General features: G+C 26.2%; 1 protein-coding gene across 3 annotated transcripts in view; it reads left to right on the forward strand.

The window, feature by feature from the left end:
* The window catches only part of LOC142237433 (uncharacterized), a 94247-nt gene that overhangs the window by 64038 nt on the left and 8439 nt on the right, over nucleotides 1-21770 (forward strand). For all 3 annotated transcript variants that reach the window (XM_075308742.1, XM_075308743.1, XM_075308744.1), the window contains one exon: nucleotides 4262-4334. The gene's annotated coding sequence lies outside the window, so the exon portion shown is untranslated. The remainder of the gene's footprint in view (nucleotides 1-4261; nucleotides 4335-21770) is intronic.

The following is a 21770-nucleotide window of genomic DNA, read 5'->3' on the forward strand; positions in this document are numbered from 1 at the left end:
TGTCAAAATTTTACTCCCATAGAAAATTTTGTCAATATTTTATTCCTATACAAAATTTTGTCAAAATTTTATTTCTATAGAAAACCTTATCACAATTGTATATCTATAGAAAATTTTGTCAAAATTGTATTTCTATAGAAAATTTTTTTAACATTTTATTTCTATAGAAAATTTTGTCAACATTTTTCTATAGAAAATTTTGTCAAAATTTTTTCTATAGAAAATTTTGTCAAAATTTTATTTCTATAGAAAATGTTGTCAAAATTTTATTTCTATAGAAAATTTTGTCAAAATTGTATTTCTATAGAAAACTTTATCAAAATTATATATCTATAGAAAATTTTGTTAAAATTTTATTTCGATAGAAAATTTTGTCAAAATTTTATTTCTATAGAAAATATTGTCAAAATTAATTTCTATAGAAAATTTTGTCAAAAAATTTTTTATAGAAAATTGAAGTACCTTTTAGTTGGAGAGGAATATTATCTCAGTCAATTTAAAGATTATTTGTTTAAACCAAAAATGTTGTTGGAAAATTTGTCTTACTTCAAGGACATACGAATTTAACGAAAGGACGCAAGTTTCAAAGGTTAGTGGCCAAAATTTAAGAAAACAATTCTTACAACAATTAGTATAAAATATTTTTAATTTAAAATTTCTTAAGTTGATAGAAAATTTTTCTTAATATTATGAAAATTTTGTCTCATGGTATATAGATTGTTTTAATATTTCATTACATGAATATGTTTTTTAATGTTTAAATGGCACAATTTATTTGGTGCATAAAACTATTCAAATCTTATAATAAATGACCTATTTTGCTTGAATAATAAACAACCAGAAGACACACAAATTTCATGTCAATGCAATTTTAATAGTTTAATACCAAAAAAATCAAAATCAGAAAAAATCAAAATCATTAATCCACCGATTGATTTTTAATACTTGAGACTCTCGTATGTCGTTTTATTGTACCCTTAACGCCAATTAAAAGTTTAAGTAATTGTGTTCAATATTCCAGATCACCTATATGTACGCTCCAAGAAAATACCAAATTTATTGGACTGTGGAAACTATAGCCTTGAAATTTTGCACCGATTAAATGTCTTATGACTTATTTTATAAAGATTCGATTTGCCTACTATCTGATGAGTGTTTAAAAAGAATAGTATATTAAGCATAAAATGATAATAAGATTTATTGAACCTAGAATGCAAATTCATACGCCTTTTCGGCGTAGACCGAGTTATTTAAGATTCATAAAAAAATGTGAGACATAGGGTTTGTGACTTATGAGTTATTTTAACCCTATTACAATTTGCTTTCTTTTTAAAAATATCGTGGTGCTGCCACATAGAAAAAATTATTTTTGGATTCAATCACGAAATTAATTGATCCAATTAATTTTTAATTCAATTATCTTCAATCACAGAAAGGATAGTATCAATATATTAAATTAATAAAATAATAAAAATAAATTAATAAAATAAAAATTAATCGAAACTATTAATTTTGGTTTTAATTAAAAATTTATTATGGAAAATTCAATTAAAAATTCAACTGGAAATTTTTGACAAAATTTTCTATAGAACTAAAATTTTGACAAAATTTTCTATAGAAATAAAATATTGACAAAATTTTCTACAGAAGGAAAATTTTGACAAAATTTTCTATAGAACTAAAATTTTGACAAAAATTTTTACAGAAATAAAATTTTGACAAAATTTTCTATAGAAATAAAATTTTGACAAAATTTTCTATAGAAATAAACTTTTGACAAAAATTTCCATAAATATAAAATTGTGACAAAATTTTCTATAAAAATAAAATTTGGACAAAATTTTCTATAGAAATAACACGTTGACAAAATTTTCTATAAACACAAAATTTTGGTATAATTTTCTATAGAAATAAAATTTTGACAAAATTTTCTATAGAAAACCAATTTTGACAAAATTTTCTATAGAAATAACATTTTGTAAAATTTTTTATAGAAAAAAAATTTTAACAAAACTTTTTATTAAAATAAAATTTTGACAAAATTTTCTATAGAAATAAAATTTTCACAATTTTTTTTTTTTAAAGAAAATTTTGACAAAATTTTTTATAAAAAGAAAATTTTGACAAAGTTTTGTGTAGAAATAAAATTTTGACAAAATTTTCTATAGAAATAAAATATTGACAAAATTTTTATGGAAATAAAATTTTGACAAAATTTTATATAGAAATAAAATTTTGACAAAATTTTATATAGAAATAAAATTTTGACAACATTTTATATAGAAATAAAATTTTGACAAACTTTTATATAGAAATAAAATTTTGACAAAATTTTGTATAGAAATAAAATGTTGACAAAATTTTCTATAGAAATAAAATTTTGACAAAATTTCCTACAGAAATAAATTTTTTAAAATTTTTTTATAGAAATAAAATTGTGACAAAATTTTCTATAGAAATAAAATTTTGACTAAATGTTCAATAGAAATAAACTTTTGACAAAAATTTCTATAGAAATAAAATTGTGACAAAATTGTCTATAAAAATAAAATTTGGACAAAATGTTCTATAGAAATGCAATTTTGAAAAAATTTCCTACAGAAATAAAATTTTTACATTTTTTTATAGAAATAAAATTGTGACAACATTTTCTATAGAAATAAAATTTTGACTAAATGTTCTATAGAAATAAACTTTTGACAAAAATTTCTATAGAAATAAAATTTGGACAAAATGTTCTATAGAAATGCAATTATGAAAAAATTTCCTACAGAAATAAAATTTTGACAAATTTTTTTATAGAAATAAACTTTTGACGAAAATTTCTATAGAAATAAAATTGCGACAAATTTTCTATAAAAATAAAATTTGGACAAAATTTTCTATAGAAATAACACGTTGACAAAATTTTCTATAAAAACAAAATTTTGGCATAATTTTCTATAGAAATAAAATTTTGACAAAATTTTCTATAGAAATAAAATGTTGAAAAATTTTGTGTACAAATAAAATTTCGACAAAATTTTCTGTAGATACACAGAAAAACATTTCCAATTAAAATTTTAATTGAGTTTTCCAAAATATTCAATCAAAGATTTAATTGAATCAACAAATTTTTTAATTGAAACAAAAATCAATCACAAAAATTAATAGTATCAATTAATTTTTTAATTGGATCATTTATTTTTTTAATTGACCTTCAATTAATTTTTTAATTGATACTATCATTTCTGTGATTGAAGACATTTCAATTAAAAAATCAGAAAAAAATTTTTGTGTATATAAATTTTTGACAAAATTTCTATAGAAATAAAATTTTGACAAAATTTTCTATAGAAAACCAATTTTGACAAAATTTTTTATAGAAATAAAATTTTGACAAATTTTTTTATAAAAATAAAATTTTGACAAAATTTTCTATAGAAATAAAATTTTGACAAAATTTTGTGTAGAAATAAAATTTTGACAAAATTTTCTATAGAAATAAAATATTGACAAAATTTTTTATAGAAACAAAATTTTGACAAAATTTTATATAGAAATAAAATTTTGACAAAATTTTATATAGAAATAAAATTTTGACAAAATTTTATATAGAAATAAAATGTTGACAAAATTTTATATAGAAATAAAATTTTATATAGAAATAAAATATTTACAAAATTTTATATAGAAATAAAATGTTGACAAAATTTTTTGTAGAAATAAAATAGAAATAAAATTTTGACAAAATGTTCTACAGAAATAAAATGTTGACAAAATTTTATATAGAAATAAAATTGTGACAAAATTTTCTATAGAATAAAATTTTGACAATATGTTCTATAGAAAGCAAATTTTGACAAAATTTTCTATAGGAATAAAATTTTGACAAAATTTCCTATAGAAATAAAAGCTTGGCAAATTTGTTTATAGAAATACAATTTTGACAAAATTTTCTATAGAAATAAAAGTTTGACAAAATTTTCTATAGAAAAAAAGTTTTGACAATATTTCTTCCAGCGCAGAATTAAAACCAGATAAATTCCTAAAAATGTCTTTATTTTAAAGGAACCGCATCTTTGTCTCAGAAGCAATACTAAAATCTTTAAACGAAGTTCAAAATCTTTGGAGCCAAGTAAACTTTTTTTGAAAACACATAAATATTTTTTTTTAGTGTACAGTTTGACATCTGGTATTGCTTTATATGCGTTTTAATATACTCCACCAAAAAAACATATCCAATTAATTAATGTCTTTTATATTTCTTTTTTCTTTGCAGATTATTATTGAAAAAGAAGAAGAAAAAACGAACTCTTTGTTTGTTCCACACCACTTGTATTCCTTTGTTTATGGTAAGTTCATCATCATTTGCAACACCATAGTTATCACAATTCGACATCATTAACGAATTATTGTTATGGTTTGGATTAATTGTTTCACATTTTTGTAATTTTTCAAGTTGACGTTCAATTTAATATTCAGTTACAATTTTTTTATTTAATTCAATGTCAGACAATTGTAATTGTATCACACGTTTTTGAGTACCACAACACAATCTCTCAATGGAGTACCACAACACAATCTCTCACCTATTCCAAATTTATTGAGTTTTGCCAAACGTATATTGAAATACCTTTATTCTTCAACCATGTCCAAAAATAAAATCGTATTACATAATCTTGTCAATCATTCGATCAAGTATCAAATTAAATACATTGAGTGTTGACTATTTTGGCGGGATTTGAAATATTTCAATATTTACGCATAATGGTGGAAATGATTTCAAACTCTGGTGTCATACTCACTCTATCGTGGTGGTAAACATTCCTTTGAGTAATCTGATTAACAACCTCACGCATTTGTTGTGTCAATCACTTCGGGTAATCAATCCTATTAACCTTGAATTGTGTTTTTTGCGTAGAATGGTGTCCACGGCCTTTTTGCTTATGTCAATATTGGTGTACGTGTTGGGTAATTTGTTACAACTTCTTTAGGTGCCCCTGAGTTTAGGTGTGTGGTTTCGATTTCTGAAGTTGAAGTTAATAAAAAATTCTCTTAACCACACGTTTGCAGTAATACTACGAAATCGTGTGGAAAACTGGACAAGAATTTTTACAACTGTAATGAAAATGTACCTAGCAGAAATGCACCTACACTGAAAAAAATATTGTCGTGAGGTCAAAGATTTCATGTCTTTAAAATACGAATGCAAAATTTTGCTTAGCATAGAAGACACATTTCTCTAATATAATTTTTTTCCTTGTCCAAAAGTCGATAAAATTTTCAATGAAGTCGTGTTGTCCTTATAGTTAAGTGATTTGACTTAAAAATGGGTATCATAACATTAAAGAAAAAATGTTTGGGCTAAGGTCAACTTGACTTTAATAATTCAGAAAAAATCTTTAAATTTAATGAAATTGTCTTTAAATTTGTTGTCTTTTTGCATCTTGACTACAAAGCAAAAAAATCGTTCCTACATAGGACATATTTTCAACACATTATTTTAAAGACGTTTTTGACTTGAAACATAGCTTAATTTTTACTGGAAGTCGTGTCTTAATTTGGAAAATAAAGTTGTCGTTACCTCGTTTTAAAGGACATATGAAGAAAAAAAAGCTGAGAAAGCGAAAAATTTAAATTTGCTTCCTAGAAGCAAGTACACAAAACCCAAATTTAAAAGAGAATTGTGTTTTAAAAGTATTCTTACTTGTATTCTCCGCTTCTTTGGCTCGGAATCAATACCAATTTTTTTTAAGTAAAGACAAAATCTTTGGAACCGGGCATGTTTTTTTCGGTGTAGCAGAAATAGGGTCAAACACCTTGCATTATACATACTGTTCCAATATGGCCATATTATTCTTCTTTGTTAAGATAAATCCAAAGTGCTAGTGATTCCACTATATATAGAGATACATATAGAGATAGGTTTGTACAGAGGAGTCTATAGATAATTGTGAACCGAAATGAACCAGTTATCGCACGGTAATTAGAGAGCCAAATTCCACCGGGATCGGATGAAATTTGTTCCTCGATAAAGTTCCAGCAATCAAATTTCAACCAGATCGCATGAAATGTTCTCCTCCAATAGCCTCCGCAAGTACACTCTGGGGATCGATTAATTAAAGGCTCTGCACGCCAAATCTGGGGGTCGGCTTATGTGGGGGCTATACGTAAAAGTGGTCATATATGGTCCATTTGAAACACCATCAGACCTACATCAATAACAAATACAAAAAAAAAATGTATTCGTGTCCATAGAATACACACAAAAAAACTTTTCTGATTCAATCACGAAATTAATTGATCAAATTATTTTTTTAATTGAAATGAAAAATTAATTGAAAGTCAATTAAAAAATTAATCGATCCAATTAAAAAATTAATTGATACTATCAATTTTTGTGATTAATTTTTTTTTAATTAATAAATTTGTGGAATCAATTAAATTTTTAATTGAATATTTTTTAAAACTCAATTTAGACTTTAATTGGAAAAAATTTTGAGAAATTTTTTTCTGTGTACGAATGCAAATTTTGCTTAAAATGGGTATCTTAGCATAGCTTTAAAAATCGATAATAATCGACCTTTTCCAAATTTTTGAAAAAATATTTTTTTAATTTGTATACCCTTCACCACTACTGTGGTACAGGGTATAATAAGTTTGTGCATTTGTATGTAACGCCAAGAAATATTGGTCATAGACCCATCTTTTAGTATACCAATCGGCTTAGAATTAAATTCTGAGTCGATTTAGCGACATCCGTCTGTCTGTCTGTCCGTCCGTCTGTCTGTATATGTAATTTTGTGCACAAAGTACAGCTCGCAATTTAAGTCCGATCGTCCTCAAATTTGGCATAGGACCGTTTCTTGGGACAGAGACAATCGCTATTGATTTTGGAAAAAATCGGGTCAGATTTAGATATAGCTGCCATATATATTTATCCCCGATTTGGTCATAGTTAGCGTGTTTACCAACCGATTTTCTTGAAATACCGTACATCCAAATATTTTATGAGTGCCAAATTTGGTTAAAATCGGTTCAGATTTAGAAATGGCTCCCATATATATCTCCCGTCCGATTTGCACTCATATGACCAGGGGGGCCAAAGTTATACTCCCATTTACGTGAAATTTCGCATAGATAGCAGAATTATTATTCTAACTATACATGTCAAATTTAGTCAAAATCGGTTCAGATTATATATAGCTCCCATATATACGTACACCAGAGTTGGGGAAATATGGTAGACTGTTACACATTTTAGACCCATTTTCAATGGAAGTTTCCTCCAATTAACTGGATAGCGTTAGCCGATTTAAATTTTAATTCTAGAGATTTTGTAGAAGTAAAAAAATTGTCTTCTTTATATAGCTTCCAGCAAATTTGAAGTAGTTGAGATGGTAACACAAATTTTGGCCTACATAGGGGTGAAGGGTATAATATAGTCGGCCCCGCCCGACTTTAGACTTTACTTACTTGTTTAAAAATCGATTTATCAATTTTAGTCACTATAAATAGTCTATCGAGTAGTCATAATTAAAATTTGATTAGTTGATTAATTAAAATTTTTACAAAATTTTCTATAGAAATAAAAATTTGACAAAATTGTCTACAGAAATAAAATTTTAACAAAATTTTCCATAGAAATAAAATTTTGAAAAAAATTTTCTATAGAAAAAAATTTTCTATAGACAAAAATTTCTATAGAAATAAAATTTTGACAAAATTTTCTATAGATATAACATACAATTTTGACAAAATATTCCATAGAAATATAATTTTGACAAAATTTTATATAAAAAAAATTTACAAAATTTTCTATAGAAATAAAATTTTGACAAAATTTTCTGTAGAAATAAAATGTTAACAAAATTTTCGATAGAAATAAAATGTTGACGCAATTTCAAAATTAAAAAAAATGCCTATTTGATTCGATTTACAGATTTTGGTCACTATAAATAGTCTATTAGTCGGTTAGTCACAATCAACGTTTGATTAGTTGATTAGTTCCAATTTTGAAAAAAATTTTCCATAGAAATAAAATTTTGACGCAATTTTTTATAGAAATAGAATTTTGACAACATTTTCTATAGCAATAAAATGTTGACAAAATTTTCTATAAAAAAAATTTGACAAAATTTTCTATAGAAAAAAATTTTTGACAAAATTTTCTATAGAAATAAATTTTTGACAAAATTTCCTATAGAAATAAAATGTTGACAAAATTTTGCTATAGGATTAAAATTTTGATAAAATTTTCTATAGAAATAAAATTTTGAAAAAATTTTCTACAGAAATAAAATTTTGACAAAATCTTCTATAAAAATAAAATTTGGACACAATTTCAAAATTTAAAAAAAAAATGATTTGTTGATTTTGATCACTAGCAAAAATTATTACAATAATCGACTTTTTCCAATTTTTTGAAAGAATATTTTTTTAATTTTTTAAAAATCGATTCACTGATTTTGGTCACTATAAGTAGTCTATTAATCGATTAATCACAATCAACATTTGATTAGTTACATAGAAATAAAATTTTGACAAAATGTTCTATAGAAATAAAATTTTGACAAAATTTTCTACAGAAATAAAATTTTGACAAAATTTTTCATAGATATAAAATTTTGACAAAATTTTCCATAGAAATAAAATTTTGAAACTTTTTCCAAATTTTTAAAAGATATTTTTTAATTTTAAAAAATTTATTTATCGTTTTGGCCAATATACAGTCTATTAATCGATTAGTCACCATCAATGTTTGAGTAGTTGATTTTACGCGATTATAAATAAAATCAAAAGTCGAAAATTCAATTGTTGTAACCGCAATTTTGCAGGACAAACGGATCAGTGAAATGGTTACAAATGCGGATAACACCTCAGTTAGAGATTACTAGGAATTTTTTACATTTTTTAAAAAGTCGACTATTATTTCCCAAATTTCGGAAATTCGGTATTTAATCTTATTGAACCGAATTTGACGTCATGAATTTTGGTGAGTTTTCAACATAAAAAGAATCTATTAAAAAAGTCCAAATAGCGATTTTCGATTTTTGTATCCCTAATGTTTCCTATGTTTGTTGATCAAATTTGAGTCACACATCATCCACGAAGAGGTAAAAGTTGAGACTAATCTTAGTTGGACCTAACCTGCTAAAAGCGGTGAACGGACTCCAATGACAGAAATAATGTTGTATTTGTGAATCTTGTGCGTCCTGTCTGATATGCTGCTTGATCTTGACTTTCATCCGATTTTAGCCATAGATTCTGAATCTTTGATCACATTCACAAAATTTAATCATATGAATCAGTCGTTTTTATTGGTAACAGTTCCTGTCAGCAGTCATACTCCTTCAAATACCTAGTAAGGTAGCATATATTAATTGAGTCATATACCTCCCCTTTAGAGATCAAGCTTTTGACCTTAGGCGGATAAGATTTGTAATGTTTTCCCCAAAAATTTTCCAGTTTCCTTAGACATTTTCTATATTCAGTTTTGTCAAATCTTGGTTAACACTGCACTTGACTGCGCAATTGCAATGGTCAATGCAAAAAATAAATGTCTTGCAGTTATTACGGCAATAGTCTGTCCGTCCATTCATCCAAGCATCTGTTCAGCAAATAAACAACTTTGACCATTACCAAGTTTATGTACAACAACGACTGCTAAAAAAAAGTGCATAAAATTGGACAAAACCTACCCACCATAGAGGTTATTTGACCGTAGTGCATATGCACCAAATTAAAAGCCAAATAATCTGATATCATGGTCATGCAACTATCAAGCAAGCAAGCCAGCCAGCTATCCAAAATAAGACGCCCAGATTTAGCCACTTCTTACAAAACGACACAACCACTTTCATTTTCTCTCAATGGCCTGGACGGAATTTCAGTTACCGTCAAAACAATGAAAGAGCTTCCAAAAAAAAGCTCAAAAAGGGATATGGAAAGAAAGTAAAAACAAATGCGCCAAGAGAAAGATATGCGAATATAAGACAGAAATTGCATGGCTTTGAATTATAAAACGGATGTTGGACTTGAAAGCAAAATGAAAAATTACAAATGACTGAATTGCATGTGCCTTTGGTTATTGCATTGCGTCGCATACAGTCAATATGGTCATAAACTGCGAATTCATTGAGGTAATACACTGAGAGTTTTTTTATGGAAATGAAAGCAAAAGTGATCATAAATTACATTGGTGTCAAAAAAACTAAAAGAATGCAAATACGACATGATTCTCGATTATCTTTATTCAAGCAAGTTATGATGTAATCTAGCAAATATTAAAGAAATCTGTGGATAGTAATATCTTTGAGACCACTCTCATTATAATGAAGTTGAGACAACCCTCAGATCAGGATTTTCAATCTGTACCCAGGCTAGGTACGTTTATACCTCCGAAGTTTATCCTACACCATTTTGGAAAAATGACAAGTTATTTTCAACATTGTACAGAAAAAAACTCTCAAAAGTGGACACTTATGGTCGCCGTAAGAAATAAAATTTTGACAAAATTGTCTAAAGAAATAAATTTTTGACAAAATTTTCTATAGAAATAAGATTTTGACAAAATTGTCTATAGAAATCAAATTTACACAAAATTTTCTATAGAAATAAGATTTTGACAAAATTTTCTATAGAAATAAAATTTTGACAAAATTTTCTATAAAAATAAAATGTTGACAAAATTTTCTATAGAAGTAACATTTTGACAAAATTTTCAATAGAAATAAAATTTTGACAAAATTTTCTATAGAAATAAGATTTTGACAAAATTTTCTATAGAAACAAAATCTGGACAAATTTTTCTATAGAAATACAATCTGGACAAAATTTTCTATAGAAATAAGATTCTGACAAAATTTTCTATAGAAATAAAATTTCGACAAAATTTTCTATAGAAATAAAATTAGTCGTTGTCTGACTACGAAAAGAGTAAGACGTGTTGTGCGGTGATACGAGCAAATAGTTATTTTTGCATACTGAATCTAAACAAAAACAATTGTTAATAAACCAGTATTTTTGTTACGGACTCGATCAAAACAACAAACGATCATAGTCTACAGCGACTATTTACAACTTATGTGCATCAGTTGTTTGTGCAATTGATGCCCATTGTGGATCGCACACTCTAAGCACAAACAAAACCCTATAAAAAAAAAATGTCAATGAGAGAACCCGACTTAAGTGCAAGCAGCAGCAATGAAGACGATGATGATGAGTGGCAGCAAGTGCCTGGTAAGAGAAAGAACTGTGGCTCCCCAAAATTATATCAACAAAAGAGAGCACATCATGATGATCAACCTGGATCATCAAATCGATTCATTACTCTTGCTAGTAATGTAAACGATGATGACAACTCTACAACACAAGAAAGTCAGCCGAAACCCCCTCCAATATTTATACCTAATGTAGAAAATATTTCCAAACTTGTAACTAGACTAAATAAGCTAATATCTCCCACTGAATTTAGTTATAAGAGTCTTAGAGACGGTCATGTTAGAGTTTCAATTAAAACGGTTGAGAACTATCGTACAGTAGTAAAATTTTTGGAAAAATCGGGAAAAAGCTATCACACCTTTCAATTAAAACCAGAACGTGCATTTAGAGTGGTGATTAAAGGTCTCCACCACTCAACGAACACTTCAGATATAAAGGCGTTTTTATTATCTCTAGGACACGATGTGCGAAGTGTTCGTAATGTCGTGAGCCGAGTTACAAAAGTCCCACTTCCAATGTTTTTTGTAGATTTGGATCCAAAACCGAACAATAAGGAAATATTTAATTTAAAATCGCTTGACAATGCCATCATTCAAGTAGAAGCACCAATAAAATACGACGACATTGTCCAATGTTTTCGTTGTCAGGAATTCGGGCATACTAAATCCTACTGCAGGAAACCCTTTCGATGTGTCAAATGTGGTCTAGATCACCCTACTACTGAATGTAACAAGTCTCCAGAAGTTCCTCCGAAATGTGTTCATTGTTTGGAGAGTCACACTTCAAGTTACAAAGGTTGCAGATTCTATCAGAACTTATTAAATAAGAGAATAACACGAACATCCAGGCCAAACAATACACAGATTAACTTTGCTCCACTAAATAGGGCCGAACCTCAAAATACTATGTCATACGCTCAAGCACTTCGAGGTACAGAAATCAACGAAAATTCTCTTTTGCGTAAAATAGAATCCATGCTGGAAAAACAGATAGAAATGACGAATACCCTCATAAACATGATGTCTGTGTTAATAAGTAAAATATGAATTCCGACATCATAATTGTAGAGTGGAATGCTAATGGCATTTCTAATCATATCAATGAAATAGAAGTATTTTTAAGTATATATAATGTAGATATACTACTCATTTCTGAATCGCATCTCACAAGCAAATCGTATATTCATGTCAAAGGATTTGATCTGATAACTGCCAATCACCCTGATGATCGAGCCCATGGTGGAGCAGCCATACTTATTAAATCAAGAATAAAATATGAAATACTAGAAGAAATCTCTGAGATCCATATTCAAGCTGCGGGGGTTAAAATATATTGTGAGTACGGCGGCTTCGTTTCCATATATTCGGCTTACTTTCCTCCTCGATTCAATATTAGCAGTTCAACCTACGAAAACTTTTTCAAGAAGCTTGGAAATAAGTTCATTGTTGGAGGTGATTTCAATGCAAAGAATATCTGGTGGGGATCTAGGCTAAACAATCCTAAAGGCAAACAATTATTCGAATGTATTAGTAAAAATGATTTTAAAGTAATATCCACAGGAAGACCAACATACTGGCCTACTAATCCGGCAAAGATACCAGATCTGTTAGATTTCTTTGTTTTCCTTGGCATACCTCAAAATCTTCTTGACATCAGGTTCTGTGATGACCTTAGCTCCGATCATACGCCCATTATTTTAAACTTCAAGACCACCTCATCTTTAAAAGCCACAAACAGAAATACGTTTTCTTCCAAAACAAATATCGAAATCTTTCAAACTTGGATTGAATCTCATCTTAACCTTAATATTTCCCTTAAAACGGGTGCTGATATCGATGATGCAGTTGAATGTCTCGTGAAACTTATTCACGAAGCCACGTTTCAATCTTCTCCGGGAGAAATAACAAAACAAAAATCTAACTTTTATTTAACACAAGAGATAAGAAATCTTGTAAAGGAGAAAAGAAGGCTAAGAAAAAGATGGCAAAGGACGCGGCTCCCTATTGATAAAACCAACTTTAACCGAGCGGTTCAATACCTTAGAAAAAGGATGAAACAAACCAAAAATGATGGCATTGGACAATACTTACAAAATTTGAGCCCTTCGAAATCCAATGAACATAGCTTATACAAAGCAACCAAATATTTAAAAAGACCTCGAAAACGTATAACGCCAATAAAAAAGGCCGATGGAACTTGGTGCAGATCTGACAAAACAGTGGCTGAGGCCTACAAAGTCTATCTAGAAGATATTTTCACACCATTCACTACCTGTGCCAATGACGATATGAATAAGATTCTAGACTTCATTGATAGTCCTTGTCAAATGGATTTACCAATTAAAGCGTTTTCAGTCCAAGAAGTTCGAGAAGAAATAAAGAAGTTAAATAACAAAAAATCACCTGGGTATGACAACATATCTGCCACAGCGTTAAAAAGTTTGCCCAAAAAAGGACTCATTTTTCTTACAACGTTGTTTAATTCAATAATAAGATTATCATATTTCCCTTCACAGTGGAAGCATGCCAATATTATTATGGTTCTAAAGCCAAGGAAACCTGAAAATCTGTTAAGTTCTTACCGACCTATAAGCTTGTTATCCATTCTCTCAAAAATATTCGAGAAGCTTTTTCTAAAGAGACTGATCCCAATACTTGACAAGAGAAATATAATTCCCGAACATCAGTTTGGATTTAGGAACAAACATAGTACTCCGGAGCAATGTCACAGAATTGTTAATGTTATACGTGATTCTCTCGAAAGAAAACTGTTCTGTTCAGCTGTGTTTTTAGATATCAAACAAGCATTTGATCGGGTCTGGCACGAAGGGTTATTATTTAAAGTAAAAAATATTGTTCCAACGCCATATTACTTACTTATTAAATCATACTTAAGTAATAGATCGTTTTTTGTATCTGTAAATGATGATCAATCAGAGATAGGAAGAATTGGATCAGGTGTACCCCAGGGTAGTGTAATGGCTCCTATTCTGTATAATATTTTCACTTCTGATATGCCCGTAAATAAGGATATTACTTTGGCCACCTATGCGGATGACACCGCTGTATTGTCATCAAGTTCTAATGAATTCGTAGCAGCTAGAGCAGTTCAGCGACAGTTAAACAATCTGCAGATTTGGTTTGCAAAGTGGAACATAAAAGTGAATCCAGAAAAATCTACCAATGTAACATTTACCTTAAGACATGAATTGCATAAGCCAATAACACTTAATGGAGTCCCTATTCCTAAGTCGAATAGTGTAAAATATCTCGGTCTTCATATGGACAAAAAACTTAATTGGAAAGAACATATTTTAAAGAAGAGAAAAGAAGTTGACATAAAGACTAAAAGGATGTTTTGGCTACTTGGACCAAACTCACAATTAAGCTTATATAATAAAGTCCTATTATATAAAACTGTTCTAAAACCTGTTTGGTCTTATGGGATAGAGCTGTGGGGAACTTCTAGTAACTCAAACATAGAAATTTTACAGCGATATCAGTCAAAAACCTTAAGATTGTTGTCAAACGCTCCTTGGTTTGTAAAAAATAACTGTATACATAAAGATCTCAATATACCAAAAATAAAGGATGAAATTGTTAAGATTAGTACAAAATATCTCAATCGATTAAGTCACCACTCTAACGTACTGGCCATTACTCTTTTAGACGATACCAATGAAGTTAAGAGATTAAAACGAAAGCATATTTTAGACCTTCCCTACTTAAGATAAAATAATCAAATAATCACATGAATAAATAAGTCCAAAATGAAATTTATTTACTTTGTTAAGTTCACTGGATCTTAACTTCTCTGTTAACTATTTTTAAGATACTCATTATTTATTATATTTGCTAATTATTTCTGTATGTAAATAGATTGCAAATAAAGGCAATAATAAAAAAAAAAAAAAAAAAAAAAAAGAAATAAAATTTTGACAAAACTTTCTATGGAAATAAAATTTTGACAAAATTTTCTATAGAAATAAAATGTTGACAACATATTCTATAGAAATAAAATTTTGACAAAGTTTTCTATAGAAATAAAATGTTGACAACATTTTCTATAGAAATAACATTTCGACAAAGTTTTCTATAGAAATAAAATTTTGACAAATTTTTCTATAGAAATGCAATCTGGACAAAATTTTCTATAAAAAAAAATTTTGACAAAATTTTCTATAGAAATAAGATTTTGACACATTTTTCTACAGAATTAATTTTAGACAAAATTTTGTAAAAAAAATTTACAAAATTTTCTATAGAAATAAAATATTGACAAAATTTTCTATAGAAATAAAATTTTGACAAAATTGTCTAAGAAATAAAATGTTGACAACATTTTCTATAGAAATAAAATTTTGACAAAATTTTCTATAGAAATAAAATGTTGACAACATTTTCTATAGAAATAAAATTTTGACAAAATTTTCTATAGAAATAAAATTTTGATAAAATTTTCTATAGAAATAAAATTTTGACAAAGTTTTCTATAGAAATAAAATATTGACAAAATTTTCTATAGAAATAAAATTTTTTACAAAATTGTCTATAGAAATAAAATGTTGACAACATTTTCTATAGAAATAAAATATTTACAAAGTTTTCTATAGAAATAAAATTTTGACAAAATTTTCTATAGAAATAAAAATTTGACATTTTCTATAGAAATAAAATGTTGACAACATTTTCTATAGAAATAAAATTTTGACAAAGTTTTCTATAGAAATAAAATGTTGACAACATTTTCTATAGAAATAACATTTCGACAAAGTTTTCTATAGAAATAAAATGTTGACAAAATTTTCTATAGAAATAAAATTTTGACAAAATTTTCCATAGAAATAAAATTTTGACAAAATGTTCCATAGAAATTAAATGTTGACAAAATTTTCTATAGAAATAAAATTTTGATAAAATTTTCTATAGAAATAAAATTTTGACAAAATTTTCTATAGAAATAAAATTTTGACAAAATTTTCTATAGAAATAAGATTTTGACAAAATGTTCTATAGAAATAAGATTTTGACAAATTTTTCTACAGAATTAAATTTTTGACAAAATTTTGTATAGAAAAAAAAATTTACAAAATTTTCTATAGAAATAAAATATTGACAAATTTTTCTATAGAAATAAAATTTTGACAAAATTTTCTATAGAAATAAAATGTTAACAACATTTTCTATAGAAATAAAATTTTGACAAATTTTTCTATAGAAATAAAATTTTGACAAAATTTTCTATAGAAATAAAATTTTGACAAAAATTTCTATAGAAATAAAATTTTGACAAAATTTTCTATAGCAATAAAATTTTGACAAAATTTTCTATAGAAATAAAATTTTGACAAAATTTTCTATAGAAATAAGATTTTGACAAAATTTTCTATAGAAACAAAATCTGGACAAATTTTTCTATAGAAATACCATCTGGACAAATTTTTCTATAGAAATAAAATGTTGACAAAATTTTCTATAGAAATAAAATTTTGACAAAATTTTCCATAGAAATAAAATTTTGACAAAATGTTCCATAGAAATTAAATGTTGACAAAATTTTCTATAGAAATAAAATTTTGATAAAATTTTCAATAGAAATAAAATTTTGACAAAATTTTTTATAGAAATAAAATTTTGACAAAATTTTCTATAGAAATAAAATTTTGACAAAATTTTCTATAGAAATAAAATTTTGACAAAATTTTCAATAGATATAAAATTTTGACAAAATTTTCAATAGAAATAAAATTTTGACAAAATTTTCTATAGAAATAAGATTTTGACAAAATTTTCTATAGAAACAAAATCTGGACAAATTTTTCTATAGAAATACAATCTGGACAAAATTTTCTATAGAAATAAAATTTTGACAAAATTTTCCATAGAAATAAAATTTTGACAAAATGTTGCATAGAAATAAAATGTTGACAATATTTTCTATAGATATAAAAATTTGACAACATTTTCTATAGAAATAAGATTTTGACAACATTTTCTATAGAAATAAGATTTTGACAAAATTTTTCTATAGAAATAAAATTTTGACAAAATTTTCTATAGAAATACGATTTTGACAAAATTTTCCATAGAAATAAAATTTTGACAAAATTTTCCATAGAAATAAAATGTTGACAAAATTTTCCATAGAAATAAAATTTTAACAAAATTTTCTATAAAAATAAAATGTTTACAAAATTTTCTATAGAAACAAAATCTTGATAAGTTTTTCTAACTTCTAACTATATGAAACAGCGATTCATTTTAGGCTTTCCTCGTTTGCCGAAGAAAACTCAATTATATGTAATGAGCAGTTTGGTTTTAGAAGCGGCCACAGTAGTGTGCACCAAATTTACAGAATCGAAAATATTATCAACAAAAACAGGCGCAATAAACGTTCTACAGGGCTAGTACTACTTGATGTAGAGAAAGCTTTCGATACAGTGTGGCACAAAGGACTTATTTACAAATTAATACAAGGAAATGTGCCTAAATACCTTAGCAAAACTATATTAGATTTCCTTGATAAAAGATCATTTATTGTTGCTGTCAATAATTTTATCTCTGGGGAAAAATTCCTTTCCACTGGCTTACCTCAAGGATCAGTTCTCTCTCCCTTGCTCTATGCAATATATACATCTGATTTCCGCCCGCCGTCATTTATGAAGGTAGCATATTATGCAGATGACACAGCTCTCATAACATCTAGCAAAGTAACTAAGGCACTGATGAAGAAAATGGAGAAAGGTTTAACAATTTGTAATAAGTATTTTGCAAAATGGAGGATTAAAATGAATCCAAGCAAAACACAGGCGATCATTTTTCCCTACAACAAATCTCCTAAAAGAAAACCACATCGTCGACTCAAACTGGGAGATGAAACTATAGAAATTACGGATGATGTCAAGTACCTAGGGGTTACAATTGACAAAAATCTAACATATGGAAAACACATCGAAAATATTCGAAATAAGTCCTTGAAAACGCTTAAGGCTCTTTGGCCACTACTTTGTAAAAAATCTCTTCTTGATCACAGAAACAAGAATCTGCTATTCAAAAGCATTATTAGACCTATCTTAACGTATGCTTGCCCGGTTTGGTTTAAAGCTGCCAAAACCCACTTGAAGAAGCTGCAAATTATCCAGAACAAATGTTTAAAAATAATCACTAAAAAGCACTGGAGGTATCCTACTTCGTTGCTTCACAATGAAACTGGCTACGAAGAAATTGGAGAGTTCATAAAAAGGCTCAACGCAGGTTATTTATGTAAAATGGAAACTTCAAAATTTCATTTCTAAAGAAAATTTTTACAAAATTTCGTTTCTATAGGAAATTTTGCCAAATTTCATTTCTATAGGAAATTTTCACAAAATTTCATTTCTATAGGCAATTTTGTCTAAATTTCATTTTTTTGTAATTTTTGTCAAAATTTCATTTCTGTAGGAAATTTTCACAAATTTTCATTTCTATAGAAAATTTTGTCAAAATTTCATTTCTATAGGAAATATTGTCAAAATTTCATTTCTATAGGAAATATTGTCATAATTTCATTTCTATAAGAAATTTTGTCAAACTGTCATTTCTATAGGAAATTTTGTCAAAATTTCGTTTCTATAGCAAATTTTCACAAAATTACATTTTATAGGAAATTTTGTCAAAATTTCATTTCTATAGGAAATTTTGTCAAAATTTCATTTCTATAGGAAATATTGTCAAAATTTCATTTCTATAGTAAATTTTGTCAAAATTTCATTTCTGTAGGAAATTTTTACAAAATTTCGTTTCTATAGGAAATTTTGTCAAAATTTCATTTCTATAGGAAATTTTGTCAAAATTTCATTTCTATAGGAAATTTTGTCAAAATTTCATTTCTATAGGAAATTTTGTCAAAATTTCATTTCTATAAGAAATTTTGCCGAAACTTCATTTCTATAGGAAATATTGTCAAAATTTCATTCCTATAGGGAATTTTGTCAAACTTTAATTTTTATAGGAAATTTTGTCAAAATTTCGTTTCTATAGCAAATTTTCACAAAATTACATTTTATAGGAAATTTTGTCAAAATTTCATTTCTATAGGAAATTTTGTCAAAATTTCATTTCTATAGGAAATATTGTCAAAATTTCATTTCTATAGTAAATTTTGTCAAAATTTCATTTCTGTAGGAAATTTTTACAAAATTTCGTTTCTATAGGAAATTTTGTCAAAATTTCATTTCTATAGGAAATTTTGTCAAAATTTCATTTCTATAGGAAATTTTGTCAAAATTTCATTTCTATAGGAAATTTTGCCGAAACTTCATTTCTATAGGAAATATTGTCAAAATTTCATTCCTATAGGGAATTTTGTCAAACTTTCATTTTTATAGGAAATTTTGTCAAAATTTCGTTTCTATAGCAAATTTTCACAAAATTACATTTTATAGGAAATTTTGTCAAAATTTCATTTCTATAAGAAATTTTGCCGAAACTTCATTTCTATAGGAAACATTGTCAAAATTTCATTCCTATAGGGAATTTTTTCAAACTTTCATTTTTATAGGAAATTTTGTCAAAATTTCGTTTCTATAGCAAATTTTCACAAAATTACATGTTATAGGAAATTTTGTCAAAATTTCATTTCTATAGGAAATTTTGTCAAAATTTCATTTCTATAGGAAATATTGTCAAAATTTCATTTCTATAGTAAATTTTGTCAAAATTTCATTTTTATAGGAAATTTTGTCGAAATTTCGTTTCTATAGCAAATTTTCACAAAATTACATTTTATAGGAAATTTTGTCAAAATTTCATTTCTATAGGAAATTTTGTCAAAATTTCATTCCTATTCCATTTTGTCAAATTTTCATTTCGATAGGAAATTTTGTCAAAATTTTGCCAAAATTTCATTTCTATAGGATATATTGTGTAAATGTCATTCCTATAGGGAATTTTATCAAAATTTTCACAAAATTTCATTTCTGTAGGAAATTTTGTATAACTTTAATTTTTTTAGGAATTTTTGTCAAAATTTAATTTCTGTAGGAAATTTTCACAAATTTTCATTTCTTTAGAAAATTTTGTCAAAATTTCATTTCTGTAGGAAATTTTGTCAAAATTTCGTTTCTATAGGGAATTTTGTCAAACTTTCGTTTCTATAGGGAATTTTGTCAAACTTTCATTTTTATAGCAAATTTTCACAAAATTTCATTTCTATAGGAAGTTTTGTCAAAATTTCATTCCTATTCAATTTTGTCAAATTTTCATTTCTATAGAAAATTTTGTCAAAATTTAATTTCTATAAGAAATTTTGCCAAAATTTCATTTCTATAGGAAATATTGTCAAAATTTCATTTCTATAGTAAATTTTGTCAAAATTTCATTTCTATAAGAAATTTTGCCAAAATTTCATTTCTATAGGAAATATTGTCAAAATCTCATTCTTATAACGAATTTTGTCAAACTTTCATTTTTATAGGAAATTTTGTCGAAATTTCGTTTCTATAGCAAATTTTCACAAAATTTCATTTCATAGGAAATTTTGTCAAAATTTCATTTCTATAGGAAATTTTGTCAAAATTAATGAAATCTTTAGAAAATTTTGTCAAAATTTCTTTTATTTAGGAAATTTTGTCAAAACTTCTTTTCTATAGGAAATATTGTCTAAATTTCATTTCTATAGGAAATTTTGTCTAAATTTCATTTCTATAGGAAATTTTATCTAAATTTCATTTCTAAAGGAAATTTTGTCAAAATTTCAGTGCTATAGAAAATTTTGTCAGAATTTCTTTTATTTAGGAAATTTTGTCAAAACTTCTTTTCTATAGGAAATATTGTCTAAATTTCATTTCTATAGGAAATTTTGTCTAAATTTCATTTCTATAGGAAATTTTATCTAAATTTCATTTCTAAAGGAAATTTTGTCAAAATTTCAGTGCTATAGAAAATTTTGTCAGAATTTCTTTTATTTAGGAAATTTTGTCAAAACTTCTTTTCTATAGGAAATATTGTCTAAATTTCATTTCTATAGGAAATTTTGTCTAAATTTCATTTCTATAGGAAATTTTATCTAAATTTCATTTCTAAAGGAAATTTTGTCAAAATTTCATTTTCTAATAGAAAATTTTGTCAAAATTCCATTTTCATAAAAATTGCATTTCTATAGGAAGTTTTGTCAAAATTTCATGTTTATAGGAAGTTTTGTCAAAATTTTATTTCTGTAGGAAATTTTTGCAAAATTTCATTTCAATAGGAAATTTTGTCCAAATTTTATTTTTATAGGAAATTTTGTCAAATTTTATTTCTATAGAAAATATAGAAATAAAAATACCCAATTTTCATTTCTAAAGAAAATTTTCACAAAATTGCATTTCTATAGGAAATTTTCACAAAATTTTATTTCTATAGGAAATTTTCTAAAAATTTCATTTCTATAGGAACAACAAATATCATCCATGTCCAATTTAGCCTTGAACTGTTTCGTGCACTTTGTCTCTAGTCTTCGTATGAAAATTTCCAACCATAGACACTTGATTGGATTACATGATCTTTCAAAGACACTGGTAGGATAAAATGAAGAAAAGCTTATAT

Source organism: Haematobia irritans, chromosome 5 (assembly GCF_050003625.1).
Source record: "Haematobia irritans isolate KBUSLIRL chromosome 5, ASM5000362v1, whole genome shotgun sequence".
NCBI lineage: Eukaryota > Metazoa > Arthropoda > Insecta > Diptera > Muscidae > Haematobia > Haematobia irritans.